Source organism: Bos grunniens, chromosome 22 (assembly GCF_055505025.1).
Source record: "Bos grunniens cultivar Pamir isolate PY7600 chromosome 22, Bosgru_T2T1.0, whole genome shotgun sequence".
Taxonomy (NCBI): domain Eukaryota; kingdom Metazoa; phylum Chordata; class Mammalia; order Artiodactyla; family Bovidae; genus Bos; species Bos grunniens.
In genome coordinates, this window is record NC_141186.1 from 10,617,528 (window position 1) to 10,632,352 (window position 14,825).

The following is a 14,825-nucleotide window of genomic DNA, read 5'->3' on the forward strand; positions in this document are numbered from 1 at the left end:
TGAGGGCCTTCTCTGCACATGCGTCAGACTAAGAAACCCAGGAGAATGCACCCAGTCAGGGCTCAGTGCTCCTGTTGGTGCCGCAACTCGAAGCATCAGCAAGAGACCAGCTGCAGCTTCTCAGTCTGGGGTCTTCTACCTCCTCCTCACCCTCAGGCACCACATACCTACCCTTAGTAACACCTATTAGGATTATAGAGTGAATTTTGTGTGATTATCTCCTTTACCAGACAGTAAGTTTCATGAGAGAAGACTTTCTTCTCACACAGCTTTCTTTTTACTCCTCCTTGAATCCCTAGCATCTGGGAAATATTTGGCACATAGGAAGAGCTTAATACACATTTTAAAAATAGACCCTGTTGTGTTCCTATGTTACCAGTGCAAAACTGGGTGCCTGGTACACAGTAGGCAAGTAAGTTTGCTAAATGAGCCGTAATATGAATGATGTTTGATTACTCATTTACAGAGCATACAATACAGAAAAGCCATCACATGATTTTCGCGATGAGGCCTTTATACATAACTGATACCTACAAGAAACTCCCTGATGCTGGGAAAGATTGAAGGCAAAAGAGGATGAGATTGTTAGATAGCTTCACTGATTCAGTGCACATAAATCTGAGCAAACTCCAGGAGATACAAGGAAGCCTGGCGTGCTGCAGTCCATGGGGTCGTAAAGAGTCAAACACGGCCTAGTAACCGAACAACAACACAAAAGTCCAAATTCTTCCCTCTCATCATCCTTTCCTACATCACTGAGACTTAAGAAAGGAAATTACACTTCTCTTTCCTTTGTTTGCTGTCTGGTAGAGGAAAGGATGAGCTGCTCTCTCTAGGAGAATCCAGATGGAGTCAGAATTAGCCGTGAGATATGGCTTCCGAACCAACAGATCATAGCATTCTCATGTGAATAATTAGATGTTTACAAACTTTTTTTTCCTTTTCTGTCAAATGAGAACTTTTGCTTTCCTTAATAGAAATCTCTTTGCAAATATTTCAGTGGTCAGAGGGTATATATTAAAACACACATTTGCAAGTTGTATAAATTTATAGGTTTATTAGGGCAGGAAGATATGGTACAATATAAGCAGGAAAAGCAAAAATCTTACAAATAAATCACATTTAAGTGTGTTAACTCACAAAATTTTTTAGTAAACTTGTAATTCTAGACAAGCACTGTGGCAAGCTTATTATCATTTGCTAATTTAGGAAAGAGAGAAGAGCCAAATGAATTGTTGCAAAATGGTAAATTTTTAATATGATGAAACACAGAAAGAAACTACTAATCAAAAGACAGTGAAATGTCAATTTCTTAGTTTTAATAATGCTTTATAGATATATAAGATGCTGCCAATGGGGGAAACTGGATAAAGAGTAAAGAGGACTTTTCTGTATTATTTTTGTAACTTCTGGTGAGTCTGTAATTCCCCTCCTCACCAAAAAAAGGAAAGCAAGAAAAAGTAGTAAATCTAGATAAGAAAGCATTTTTGGAAACAGAACTTAAAGCAAATACACATAAACAAAGAGTTGCTTTGCTAGGTTTCCACGGGTTTGAAAGGAGTTTTTAAAATTTTTAAAATGCTTTCAAAGTGTGCTTACATACACATACTTTACTAATAAAAAGATTGAGGCCTGAAAAGTAGCATCCTATTTTTAATGTTTGAACTAATGTTTTCCAGAGAACTGCTTAGAGTGAAACATAGCATTGTCTGCGAAAGTCAATTTTGTGAAAACCGCAAAAATGAGTATCTGCTCTTGAGAAAGGAAAACTTTTATTTCTTGACATCATCAAAGAAAAATGTGAAGGATTTGATATGAAATGAACAAAAATGTACAAATCCTACCACCTCATTGCTCAAAAAATTTTTTTCCTTCATCTATTAATATGTCCCTAAAGCAGCTAGCTCACACAGACCTGGGGGCATTCACATGTCAGAATATTCCATAAAGATCTGGGAACACATATTTTTGGTGGAAAGAATGTGCAGGGAAAGACTGCTTGTGAAACAGTTCAGAGTGATGCATTTAGTAAGGATCCCCTTGCAATAACGAAATGTTAGCATCAGAACACTCTTGGGAGCCTTCAAAAGACACATGCGAAACAAGTGAAATTTTTTTGGGGGGGTAACAGATGGCAAATATCCTACTGTGGGAGAAATAAAAACAGAGAATTTCCAAAATTGCCTTATAGCACTTTACCTTAAAGTATACTTTCATAATAAAGTTACAAGAGCAACATAGACATTTGCTTGACTGGACGCTTCATCTATATTTCCCTCTTAAATATTAAAATTATAGCAACACAGCATAAAGTAAAAGGGGTATTGGGGCCAGAAAGACGAGAGTTTCAAATTCAGTTTCAAATCTCAGATTCTCTCAGCTACTAGTTTTGTTACCTTAGGCAAATCATTATTTCTCTGAATCTCAATGACTTTATTACTAAAATGGGTATAATAACTCCCATATCTCAAGGTCGGTCCTAGTACTGAAAGGGATAATGTATTTAAGAGTTTAGTAGAATGTTGTGCAAATACTGTGTGAGCTCCCTCCCGGTTTTCCCAGAAGACACAGCAAGACCTTTCTTTCTCTGTTAGTTTGATATGAGATGAAACAAGTGACTAAGTAAAATTTTAAAAAGCAAGAGAATCTAATCCTAAACACACACACACACATACACACACATTTATTTGTAGTTATTTATTTGGCTGCACCAGGTCTTAGCTGTGGCTGGAAGGATCTTTTTCCTTGTTATTGGTGACATGCCTGATCTTTTAGTTGTGGCATGTGGGATCTATTAATAGTTCCCCAACCATGGATCTGAACCCCAGACCCCCTGCATTGGGAGCACGGAGTCTTAACCACCGGACCACCACGCAAGTCCCTTCCAATCCTAATATCATTCCAAACAGTCTTTGCATTAATTATGCAGTCACATAAACTAATACTTAATAAACATTATTGGATTATTGGTATTATTCAGGTACCTGAATAGGTTCTCTCTTGCAAGTCTGCTTTTTAGTTTATCTTTAACTGAGCAAAACACGTCATTAATCCTTTTATTCAGATCGTAACATAGTATGATTTGGGGGGGACATTAAGCCCCTCTTGATCCCAGGTAAAAACAAGTTTCAATATTTGTTCACAGGTTTGAGAAAAACAGCGACATGGCAAGAGAAAGAGCGCGAGGGTAGAGACTTTGTCTTTCCAAGGCTGATGGTATGATCCTCCTGCCATGAAGCCACCTGTTGGTGTCTCTCTGCCTAAAGACCACAGTTCCGTAATCCACGCCTCCCTCGCAGTGCCGCACTCCAGCCCTCATGAACTCTGAAAGGTGAGCAAGCCTTCTGAAATCGCAGGGGTGGGCAGCACACAAACAGCCCTTATAAGGCATTCGAGCCAGGTTCTTAACATGGAATCATGGGCTTATTCAGCGGGTCCCGGAGGTAAAGTTGTATCGAAGTGTTTTGTGCCTTCTTCTCAGGAGGCTGCCCAACTGCCACTTCCCTCTGGAGGTCTTCTCCTGCCAGAGGTCTCGCCTACAGGATCTCTCATCACCTTTGTGTATCACCTGCGGAGTCTCACCGCAATCTGTCAACCTTATTTGCTTAAATCCGTCCACCCCACTAGAAGATGAGCTTCCCAAAGAGCAGGACCTCTGGTCTTTCTTCAGGGCCCTGAAGCTGGTGGATCCCGACTGAGACTCTCGGACTGAATGACAGCTCAGAGTCCATCAGATATTGAGCAGACTCCCTTTCCCCCCAGCCCCGCCCCCAGCTTTCTTCACCGGAAATCATTTCAAAATCATTCATTTTGGAAATAAGGCTTCTAGGGCTTCGACCGCACCCACCCACCTACGTTCCAACGGTTAGAACTGCCGCCCCGGCCCACTCACCCAAGCCCTCTAGGCCGGACAGCTTAAGGTGACCGAGGCAGGGGTAGCCGCCAACGGGCACGCGCGTCAGTTCACATTCCCGACCCCCGTCCTGGGGGCGGAGGGGCGGGGTGGGCCCCGCGGGCCTGGAGGAGCCACCTCAGGAGGCCGCCCGAGCCTCCACCCTTCTCGGGGTCCCGGGTCTCTTCTCCTCCGGCGGCACGCAGTCGGCCGCGGGGGGTCAAGCCCGTCGCGCAGCGCGCGCCGCCGCGACCACAAGTACTTCCGGGTGAGCGGGTCGCCGACCCTGTGGCCCCGCCCCTCCGCCGCCTCCGCCGCCCGCCGCCCGGGCTGCGGCTCCTCCCGGGGGCCGGTTCCCGCTGTCTCAGCCGCGGCGCCGAGGGGACACCGGCGTGACTGACTGACCGGCCGTAGGCGCCGGGAGCCGCCGCGTCCTGCCCGGCCCGCCTGGCCGGGGACCTGGCATCGAGTCTACCTTCCGCGCCCCTCGCCCTTCACTCCGGCAGGCTCCCGGTCGGCGAGCCGCGCTCCGGCCCTTCCCGGCGGCGCCCGCAGCCACAGCCCGCGCCCGGACGCAGGTAAGGGCCGCTCCTCCCGCCAGCCTTGGCGGGGAGCGGGGCCCCCGCTTCCCGGCCTCTGCAACTCGGCGAAGTCCGCGCTGCCGCCGACCCTTGCTGGGGGCCAGGCCCCCTCCGGGGGCCCCGGGGTCGAGGTCGCCCCCTGCCTGCGGCGTCGTCGGGCATCACGCCGGGTCTCGAACGCGCAGCCTCGATCGGCGGGCGGGGACAGCGATTCTCCCATTGTGGGAGAAATGAACTCGGGCCGCTGTCTCTGCTCTTTGGGTGCTAGGGCTCCTTCTCCCTCTCCCCGACGCACCACTCCCTCGGTCTGTCCCCGGCCGGCCACCCGGGGAAAGGTGTCAGGCCGGTGGAGGGCGTAGAGCTTGTATGGGATTTTTTTTTTTTTTTTTTTTCCCCTTCCTCCTTGACCCGAACTGAATGGAGCAGGACCAGAACAAGCGCTTGTTAGGAGTGTCAGGGTTAATGCTTGACTACGGCCAGGTGTTATTCACACCCAGATTGTTAAATTATATAGCTCCGGCCGGGCCTGCTTCTCGTGCCCGTGGGTATGTTGCTGGAAGCCAGAGGACCTAAGGAAACCCATCTCTTGTTCTTTCTTCGACGGGAAGGGGGGAAAAAAGTTCAAGTGTTTGCTTTGCTTTTTCCACCGTGGGATATACAAACATCAGGCTGTGGAGACCTGGCCAGGGAAATAATGGGATCCTAAACTTCAACTGCTTGTAACTCTTTTTCTTTGAGTTTCCATTTAATGACTCAGCACTTCTGCCCTAAAAAGAAAAAGTGTAGTATAGGTTCATTGATTAAAGGATGAGTATGAGGATAAGTGTCCATTACTTTTTCACGGCATCACAATGTGGAACCAGAGAGATGGAGGGCAGGGTGTGGATGAATCAGTTCTTAGTGTTTAAAATAAGTGTTTCAAGATTAAATGTTTATTTTGGGGATGCATCAGTTTGGAGAGGTGCAATTGTTGGAAAAGGCAAAGTGTTGCAGATAAGTTACTTGGCAGGGACTTGAGATTCGCTGTGGTTTGAAGGTCTTACAGAATTAATTTGACCAACTTCATGCTGTGTTCAACACATGTAGAGATGATGACTATTATACTCATTTAGAATAAGAATTTCAGAAAGTGTGATTCATTGAGGAAGTTAGGTCACTTGCAGTGTGAATGAATCATTGATAAGGTTCTTAAACTTGGAATAGAGGAAAGTTTGAGGTTTGTTACCGCCTGTTTAATTAGATACCTTCACTCCTAGGAAGTGTTGCATTGAGGCTTTTGTTAGGTTTGTTGCTGCATAATTATTGTCATGAAGTATGGTAGAGAAACAAATAGTGGACTTTTGCAGAAGCTTTAGCATTTAGAATAGTTTGTTCCTAAGTGGATTGTTGTGATTTTACCCACTCCAGGAAGATAAATGTCTAGAAACAAAATAAATGTCAGTGAAAAGGACAGCTACCATCATTAAGGTAGGAAAAAGTTCATTCAAAGAATCTGCAGTACAGAGAACAAGCAGTCTTTTGAGGGAAAGACCTTACCCATTTGGGAAAATCTGCCCTTAAAAAGGTGGAATGAGACTTTATACATGCTCAGTTGTGTCCAGCTCTTTGTGACCCAGCGGACTTTAGTCCACCAGACTCCAGAGTCCAATCCGTGGAATTCTCTAGACAAGAGTACTGGAGTGGGTTGCCGTTTCCTCCCCCCAGGGCGTCTTCTGACCCAGGGCTCTCACCTGCCTCTGCTGCACTGGTGGGCGGATTCTTTACCACCGAGACCCCTGGGAAGACTATACAGAGCTCCTGTTTCAGTTCTGTCATAGAAGAAAGTGTATATTAAAGTAGTGATTCACTATGGGAATGAATTCATTTTAAATTAGAAGTAACTTTTTATTACTGGAATGTAACTTGATCATTTTTGGCTTTTAAAGTGTTGCTAAGCAAAATGACTTTGAATCACAGAGTTCTTGATACTCTTAGCCTTGATTTCTTCTTTTTTGGAAATCAACTTATATTGATTTATAAAGAACTTTATAGTTAATTATCAGTTATTAAGTAATGGTAAATTTGCCCTGTTGATCTTGCTTAGTAAATTCTATTAATTCTTGAACTAAATTTTGGCATTTTATTTCCTTGGATATCCATTCTTATATTCAGAGTGTTCCCTAATATTGGTTTTGGTTTTTGTCCAACTAATAGTGAGTTTCAGTTTCCAATTGAACAGATTCCCTTTTGGAAAATCCCTTGTGGAAATCACCCGAACTGACAGTCCTGATGGGTAAGAGAATCCTTCTTAGGTCAGGATTTAAGCATCTCCACAATGAAGGGAAAAACTGATTCAGAGAATATGTTTGGCAAAATAGATTCTTTTTCTCTCAAAACAAAAACAGATCTTTACTAGAAATGAGAGGGAACAGTTTTTTGCAAAGCTCTTTGTGAATTGTTTACCCTGCTTCTATTGTGAAGAGGAGCAGAATCGAAGATACATGGGGCTCGGGGGTGGGGGGGTGGGGGTGGGGCGGGGAATCTCCCTGCACCATGTTGGGAATGTTGATGAGGATCATTTTAGAGGAAACACATTCTGTCCTCACCATAGGCTCACTTTCCATCGTACCTACAAATAGGCCGTGGCATAGGCCTTTGCCTTTGCTTTCTCTCTGGAGAATCGGAATGGAGAGATGGTCTTTTAACCGGAAATACATACCACCTTATTCAGTTAGATACAGTAAAGAGTTTATGACCATCATTCAAAACTCAACTCTTAAAACTTCAGAAAGAAGGGTTGAGCAAAATACCCTGTGAGCAAAATAACGTTGCCCTTTGCTCCACTTTGTCTTTTTAAGATAATAGATAGGACACCACTAGAAATGATCTGTGCTGCACATTGTGCTTTCACTTTAAAACTTTGGCCTTCAATAAATTAAGGCAGACTTAAAAGGAATCCAACACTGGGCTAAAAACTGGGTTTACTGTATGCTAATGCTTTTTCATTTGTTCTGTTATATCTTTGTTTTGATTGGGGGATGGAGAAGGGATTCTGTTTCTCGTGGAAGCTCTGAGATTTGCTCCATATGTGTGCTTTTGTTTTGGTCTAGAGATGGGAAGGAGACGGCAATGGCAGCCCACTCCAGTACTCTTGCCTGGAAAATCCCATGGACGGAGGAGCCTGGTGGGCTGCAGTCCATGGGGTTGCGAAGAGTCAGACACGACTGATCGACTTCCCTTTCACTTTTCACTCTTATGCATTGGAGAAGGACATGGCAACCCACTCCAGTGTTCTTGCCTGGAGAATCCCAGGGACAGGGGAGCCTGGTGGGCTGCTGTCTATGGGGTTGCACAGAGTCAGACACAACTGAAGTGCCTTAGCAGCAGCAGCAGCAGAGATGGGAAGAGCAGTAGATAAGAAGAGTACAGGTGATTAAGAAGAGGTGGAAAATGGCATCCACAGAAGGAGAGTGCTCCCTTCTGTTTCAGTGGTTGTAGAACTTTTTAAAATTGATAAAACATTTTAAAAGAAAATGTCCCATGGTGAAAAGGAAGTTTCCTTTCCACGATAAACTTCTAGGCTTGACTCCCTCTGCCACCCAACTCCGTAATCCAAGCAGTGGTTTCCGGTTAATGGTTTCCTGTGTGTCTCTCCAAAATTTCTCTTCCATATATAATCTCCTGTGTTAAGAAAAAAAATGCCCTGTCTCTTTCTTTCTGACCTTTGATGTGTCTTAGAGATCATTCTATATTAGCACATATGTCCATCTATTTTTCAAAAAAGACTAGCTGACCTGTCTAATGTAGATGAAACAAAACTTGTTCATTTCCCACAGTTTAACATTCCCTGTTCTAGACATTTGGCTTTCCTGGTGGCTCAGCGGTAAAGAATCTGCCTGTTAATGCGGGAGATGCAGGCTTCTATCCCTGGGTCAGGAAGATCCGCTGGAGGAGGAAATGGCAACTCACTCCAGTATTCTCGCCTGGGAAATCCCATGGGCAGAGGAGCCTGATGGGCTAGAGTCCATGGGGCCGTAAAAGAGTCGGACACGACTTAGTGACTAAACTACAACAACAATGCTGTAATGAACAACTCATGTATAAGCCTTCGCTGTAGTGTGTAAGTGTGTATGTGGAATTTATTTCTGGAAGTGTGAGTGCAGGTTGGGACTTAAATTGTGAAATTTTAAAAATTTATTTCAAGCTTATATTGGGATTCATTTTATAATAGAAATTACCTTTCTTCTTAACCTTGTAGGAGAAAAGAGCTGTTAATTATTTTGTATCCTTTCTACTCCTTGCAATTTAAAAATATACTGCAAGTGTATTTTATAAGGTAATTTTAAACCCCTTAGAGTGACAGCTGGGTGATTTTATTTATACTGGGAAAGGTAGAAGCACTGTACTTTGAAGACCATGCGATTATAGACAGACTACTTCATTTATATTAGGTGATACTAGTTAAATGAGTGCCTTTTGAAGTAGCTTGATTGTTTTAGGATTTTATGACCAATATCAATTAAAAACATACACAGTTTCACTTCTTGCCCTGCAGAAGTCTGCTGCCATATATTAGTCACATGGGAAATAAATGGCCTATTTTTTCGCTTCCTTTACCTTCCACATCCTAATCTATTTATAATAAAATAAACCTCTGTGGGATTTGAGACCCAAAAATCATTTTACAAACCAGAATGCTATTGATGGATTAATTTCTCAAGGCAGAAGGTAGGTACAGATTTAGTCTTTATTCTGCAAAGTGTTCCTGAGCAGAATAAGGAAGATTTTCATTTTTAATTTCAATGTTATACAGCGTACTCAAGACTAGCAAGAGTTCAAGAATCTTTACTCTTTTAAAAGGAGAGCCTGGGCAGGGGCGGGGGCGGGTAGGAAGTGCTGGGGAGCTAATGTATGAGGACAAAGTTGGAACTTGTGAGTGGCAGTTTCCTTGGCCGGTGCCCAGGGTCTATTTTGAGGCCTTGTCAAAACTCTCCTGACAGAACCTACCACATAACCACAATGTGTCCTGGCCCCACTGCAAGTCAGGAAGGCTTGCGGTTTAGGAAGATGGCAACAGAAGAGGGAGCTTATAAAGGACCTTCGCCTTCGGAAGATTAAGGCTCAGTTTGGGGGTGAAAATGTGCTTAGCGTGCATGTCTAAGATCCAGGTTCCTTTTGTTTTCCCTCTGTGTGGGGTGAGCTTGATTAAGGAAAGCTAACGAGGGCAGCATTGTGGAAGAATGCGCAAGGAAGAGCGCAGTATTGATGTCATGTCTGGTTCTGAGTGTTTGGCAAGAATCAGTCTAATGCTCTACACCAGGGGAAAAGACGTTACTCTTACCCCAGTAGGGAGGCCATGTCCCGAGCTGAAATAGTAGTCCAGTTCAGAGACCTTAAAAAGGATTATTGAGTTTATACAGAGGAATAAGCTTCTTCCTGAATTCTCATTCTCTTCTTCCCATAGAACTGTGCAGCCCCATGTATAATATCAGAAAGTTCTCGCTCTAAATTTTTGGTTTATTACCAGATGCTGTGTCCCAGCATAGCTGCCTTTCTGTACCAGATGCTTTCTCATGAAACCTTGGTGTTTCTGTACTTAGTGAGTAAAGTGCTTGGGTTTGACGTTCTTTAACTGATCTCAGAGCTTCTTAGGCCAGAAAGCTGTTAAAGAGCTTAGCGTGCCACTTGTTTGATCAAGGCTCATGTCACCATATTTATCCAAATCCTTGGTTAGAGTGGAGGTGGTTGGAAGAATTTGGCACACAGCCTGCATTTAGAGATGCAAAACCTGCAGCCGTTTTCCTTTCTTTTGCTTTAGAGTAGGCTGGCACTCCAGAAAATTGAGTTTTTCCTTTCCCTCAGAAATTTGGATTGCTAGCATTTGATGATGATGATGTATTTAGTATTCAGTGTGAATAGAAAAAATAATCACTGTTTTTCTCTCTATTCCTGTTATCTGTCATGTTCCTATTATCTTGTTATATTGCTTCCCTGTCCCTGCCTTCCCCTGTCCCTGCCTTCCCCTTCTCCTCCAAAAAAAAAAGTGAGATGAGAGCAGAGCAGAGGGAGAGTGGAAAAGAGGTTGGGAAAATCTTGAAGTTCAAGGGCTTATCAGGGTGTTTTTATTTTCTCAGAAATAGATTATTAAAAACCTCCTTTAAAAATCACAGTCATCTTTTCCCATTGTTTTCAGTTTGAACCTTCTATATCTTAGTTTTCCTTCTCTGGAAACAGGAAATTTTTAACTGGTTTGGATATAAAATTACAGCTTTAGGAAACAAATTTAACTTTTAAGTTGTTTGTTCTGATCACTTTGTTATTCTTTCTATATCTCCCACTTTTCTCAATAGAAACATTTTAACAGCTAGGAGCAGTTAAACTATGCTGTGTGCAGGGAGTTAGGATGTTGAAGTGTTTATTTTTCTGTTAAATGGTTTAATCACTTACAGTAACAAAATTGTATTTATTGTGTTATTTCTTGTATAATCACAACATAATTAGTAAGCATATATGTTGTTGCTAAATGATCCAAAGATTATAGGACTAAAAATAGAAAAAAAATCCATTTAAAAACAAATTATTGACTTGTCTCTGGCCGCACTGGTCTTCGTTGCTGCACCCCGGCCTCCCCAGCTGTGGTGTGGGCTTCTCGCCGCCGAGCGTGGGCTCTAGAGCACAGGCCTCAGTGGTTGTGGCCCATAGGCCGAATTGCGCCCCCAGCATAGGGTATTTCTGAACCAGGGATCAAGCCTGTGTCCCCTGCATTGGCAGGTGGACTTTTGACCAATGGACCACCAGGGACGTCCCAAGAAATCCGATTTAGATGAGATGTTTTTCCCCACGTCCAAATGGATAGTCAAGGAAATAAGATTCTATCCTGCTGTCTTACTACACTTATCCTTTGCTCTCTATCCAAAGTGTTTTTTAATTGTGGTAAAATATATGTAACATAAAATTGACCATTTCCAGCATTTTTAAGTGTACAATTAAGGACATCCACGTTGTTGTGCAGCCGTTACCACCATCCATCTCCAGAACTTTTTCCTCTTCCCAGAGGGAAACTCTTTACCCATTCAGCAATAATCCTCGTTGCTCCCCAGCCCCTGGTAACCACATTCTACCTTCTGTCCCTATGAATTTGACTGCTCTAGACACCTCACGTAAGTAGACTCGTGGAATATTTGTCTTATAAAATAGCTAGTTTATTTCCTTTAGCATAATGTCTTCAAGGTTCATCCATGTTGTGTAGCATGTATGAGAATTTCACTTGATTTCAAAGCTGAATAATATTTTATCATATATGGATATATAAATACTTTGTTCATCTGTTGATGGACCTTTGGGTTGCTTCCGCCTTTTGGCTCCTGTGAATAATGCTGCTTTTGAACACAGGTATATATCTATTTGGAGCCCTGCTTGCTTTTCTTTGGGATGTGTACCCATAAGTGAAATTGCTGGATCATACAATAATTTTGTGATGCCATACCATTTTCTGTAGCAACTGCACCATTTTATAGTGTACAGAAGTTCTGGCATCTCTGCATCTTTGACACTCTTGTGTCGAAGATTCTCCCTCTCTGTTTCTTTCTAAAAATAGTAGCCATTCTAGTGGGTAAGTGGTACTATCTCATTGTGGTTTTGACTTGCATTTCCGTAATGATTAATGATGTTGAGCATCTTTTCAGGTGTTTTTTGATCATTTGTGTATCTTTGGAGAAGCAGCTGTTCAAGTCCTTTGTCCATCTTTGAATGGGTTGTTGTTGAGTTTCAGGGGTTCTCTATATATTCCACATGCTAATCTCTTATCAGATATATGATTTGCAAATATTTTCTCCCATTCCATGGGTCGATTTTTTTTACTCTGTTGATAGTGTACTTTATTTTTTTTTTTTTTAAATTTTTGGACCGAGCGCTCGCGCCGCCGCGGTCCGCCCTAGAGCTTTCCTGGCCGCCCGCGCTCCGCCTCGCGCCCGCCGACCCGTCTGCTCCGCGCTGGCACCTCGCAGCTCCGCTCTGCTCTGCCGCTCGATAGTGTACTTTAATACACAAAAGTTTTTAGTTTTGAAGTCCACTTCCTCTAACTTTTCCTATTGTTGCCTGCGATTTTGGTGTCCTCTTCAAAAAATCTGCTATATCAAACATCAGAAGCCTTTTTGTTTACAGACAGTTTCAGCTCTTATATTTATTTCTTTGACCTACTAACGGGTAATTTTTGTATACAACATACAGTAAGAGTCCAACTTTATTCTTCTGCATATGGATTTCCAGTTTTACCAGCACCTGTCGTTGGGAAGACTGTCTATTCCCCATTAACTGACCTTGACACCCCTGTTGAAAATCATTTGACTATGTATGCCAGGTTCATTTTTGTGCTGTTAAATTCTATTGGCCTCTGTGTCTCTCTATACACCCGTAACACGTTTTGGCTACTGTAGCTTTCTCGTAAGTTTTGAAATCAGAAAGTGTGATGCCTCCTTTTTCTTCTTTTTCAAGATTGTTTTGGCTATTTGGGGTCCCATGAGATTCCATAGGAGTGTTAATGTTAGGATGGGTTTTTCCATTTTTGCAGAATCTGTAATTGGGATTTGTAGAGAGTACATTGAAGCTGTAGGTTTCTCTGGGTGTTTTGACGTTTTAACAACATGAAGTTTTCCAGTCCATAAACAGGAGGTAGCTTTCTGTTTATTCATGTGTCCTTTCATTTCTTTTAGCAATATTTTGTAGTTTTCAGTGAACAGATCTTTTGCCTTCTTGGTTAAGCTTATTCCTAGTATTTTGTTCTTTTTTTCTTATCGTAAATGGTATTTTTTTCTTTCCTTTTTAGTTGTTCATTCAGTTATTAGTGTATAGAAATGCAGCTGATCTTTTGTGTTGATTTTATATCCCTACAACTTTGCTGAATTCATTCATCCAGTTTTAAAAGCAGTTGCATTTGCTTTCTGTGCACAAATTTAGCAACTTAACACACATTTGTTATCCTATATTTATTATCCTACAGTTTCTTTGGGGGCAGGAGTCTGAGCAAAGTTAAACTGTCTTCTTCTTAGGGTCTCATGAAGCTGCAGTCAGCTCATGCAGTACAGTTTCATGGCTGGGCTGTATTCTCCCCTGAAGACTAAACTGGGGGAAAAAATTGCTTCTAAGCTCACTTAGGTTTTTGGCAGAATTAATTTTCTTGTGAAATTATGACTGAGGCTTCTTGCTTAATAGAAGTTGCTTGGTCATCGGTAGGCTGTCTTCAAGCTCCTAAAGGCTGCTCTCAGCTTTTAGGGCCAACCTGAAGTTCTTGACCCTTGGATGTTCTGACCACTTCATCAAAGCATCAAGGAAAGCCCAGGGCGATTCTTCAGGTTAGACAGCCCCATGTAGTGTGATATAATCATGGGAATGACATCTTATAACCTTTGTCATAGTCTGTTGGTAGAAGCAAGTCATGAGTTCTGCCCAATTTCCAAGGGAGGTGTTCACACAAAGATGTAAAGGAGAGTGGGAAGCCACCATAGCATCAGCCATAGCTGGTTACAAAATAGCACATATTGTATAAACCTGTGTTTGTGTAAAAAACATATATGCACTTCAGAGTATCTTCAAATGGTGGAAAACTGCTGTTTTTTAATCGTTTTGTAGTATTTTTTTCATTATTTGTTCTATTTTTCCCTGCAACATTCTAGTTTTGCAATTTTAAATCCATAGTTGTGTCTTCCTTATAACTAAATACTATTTACGACTTAAGCCAAGAATTAATATCATGATTGTTTCCTTTCTTGCTTAACTTTCTTTCCCACCCCTCCCTGCCCCCACCCCCCCACCCCCCCCCACCCCCCGAGATTTAAGGACCTTTTTTTTGCAGGGGGAGGGGGTTTTCTAGTCACCTTATTTTCCCCAAATGCTCCAATAGATTTTTCACGTCTGCTTTTTCTGATTTAGTAATTTGTGGTTTATTTGTGAAATACCTATAGAGAAATAGAAAACAAAAATACAGTTTCAGGAAGAATAATAAAATAAGCACCTCTGGTCTCACTACCTAGGCCAAGAAGTTGAACATTCAGTATCCTCAAAGTTTCCTGCAAATATTCTTAAATGGCAGCTCTTTCCCCTCCCAGTAATCATAATCCCATTTTACATGGCAGTAACTCTTTTGGAACCATTCCCTGCCTTGCTCTGTAATCACATCCCTTCCTCCAAATATGTATTCCTAGTCAATTTGTGACTTAATTTTGAGAAACTGAATGGTTTGATCACCTTTTCATGTCTGTCAGGTTAGGCTAACCTACTGTAACAAACAACACCGAAGTCTCAGTAGTTTAACACTTTAAAGCTTCTTTCTCACTCCCGCTGGCGAAGGGGTAGCTGGTTCCACACAGTCACCTGAG

General features: G+C 42.5%; 1 protein-coding gene and 1 long non-coding RNA gene across 51 annotated transcripts in view; one reads left to right on the plus strand and one right to left on the minus strand.

Moving 5' to 3' along the window:
• Positions 1 to 1,037: 1,037 nt before the first annotated feature.
• LOC147348013 (uncharacterized) lies at positions 1,038 to 4,162 on the minus strand. The gene is made up of 2 exons (XR_015150906.1): positions 3,893 to 4,162; positions 1,038 to 3,324 (listed from the first exon to the last, which is right to left on the minus strand). It is a non-coding gene; the product is annotated as an uncharacterized LOC147348013 (long non-coding RNA).
• Positions 4,163 to 4,208: 46 nt separating this feature from the next.
• LRRFIP2 (LRR binding FLII interacting protein 2) overlaps positions 4,209 to 14,825 on the plus strand; it is a 109,182-nt gene continuing 98,565 nt past the window's right edge. For all 50 annotated transcript variants that reach the window (XM_086365804.1, XM_086365811.1, XM_086365816.1 and 47 more), the window contains exon 1: positions 4,209 to 4,470. The gene's annotated coding sequence lies outside the window, so the exon portion shown is untranslated. The remainder of the gene's footprint in view (positions 4,471 to 14,825) is intronic.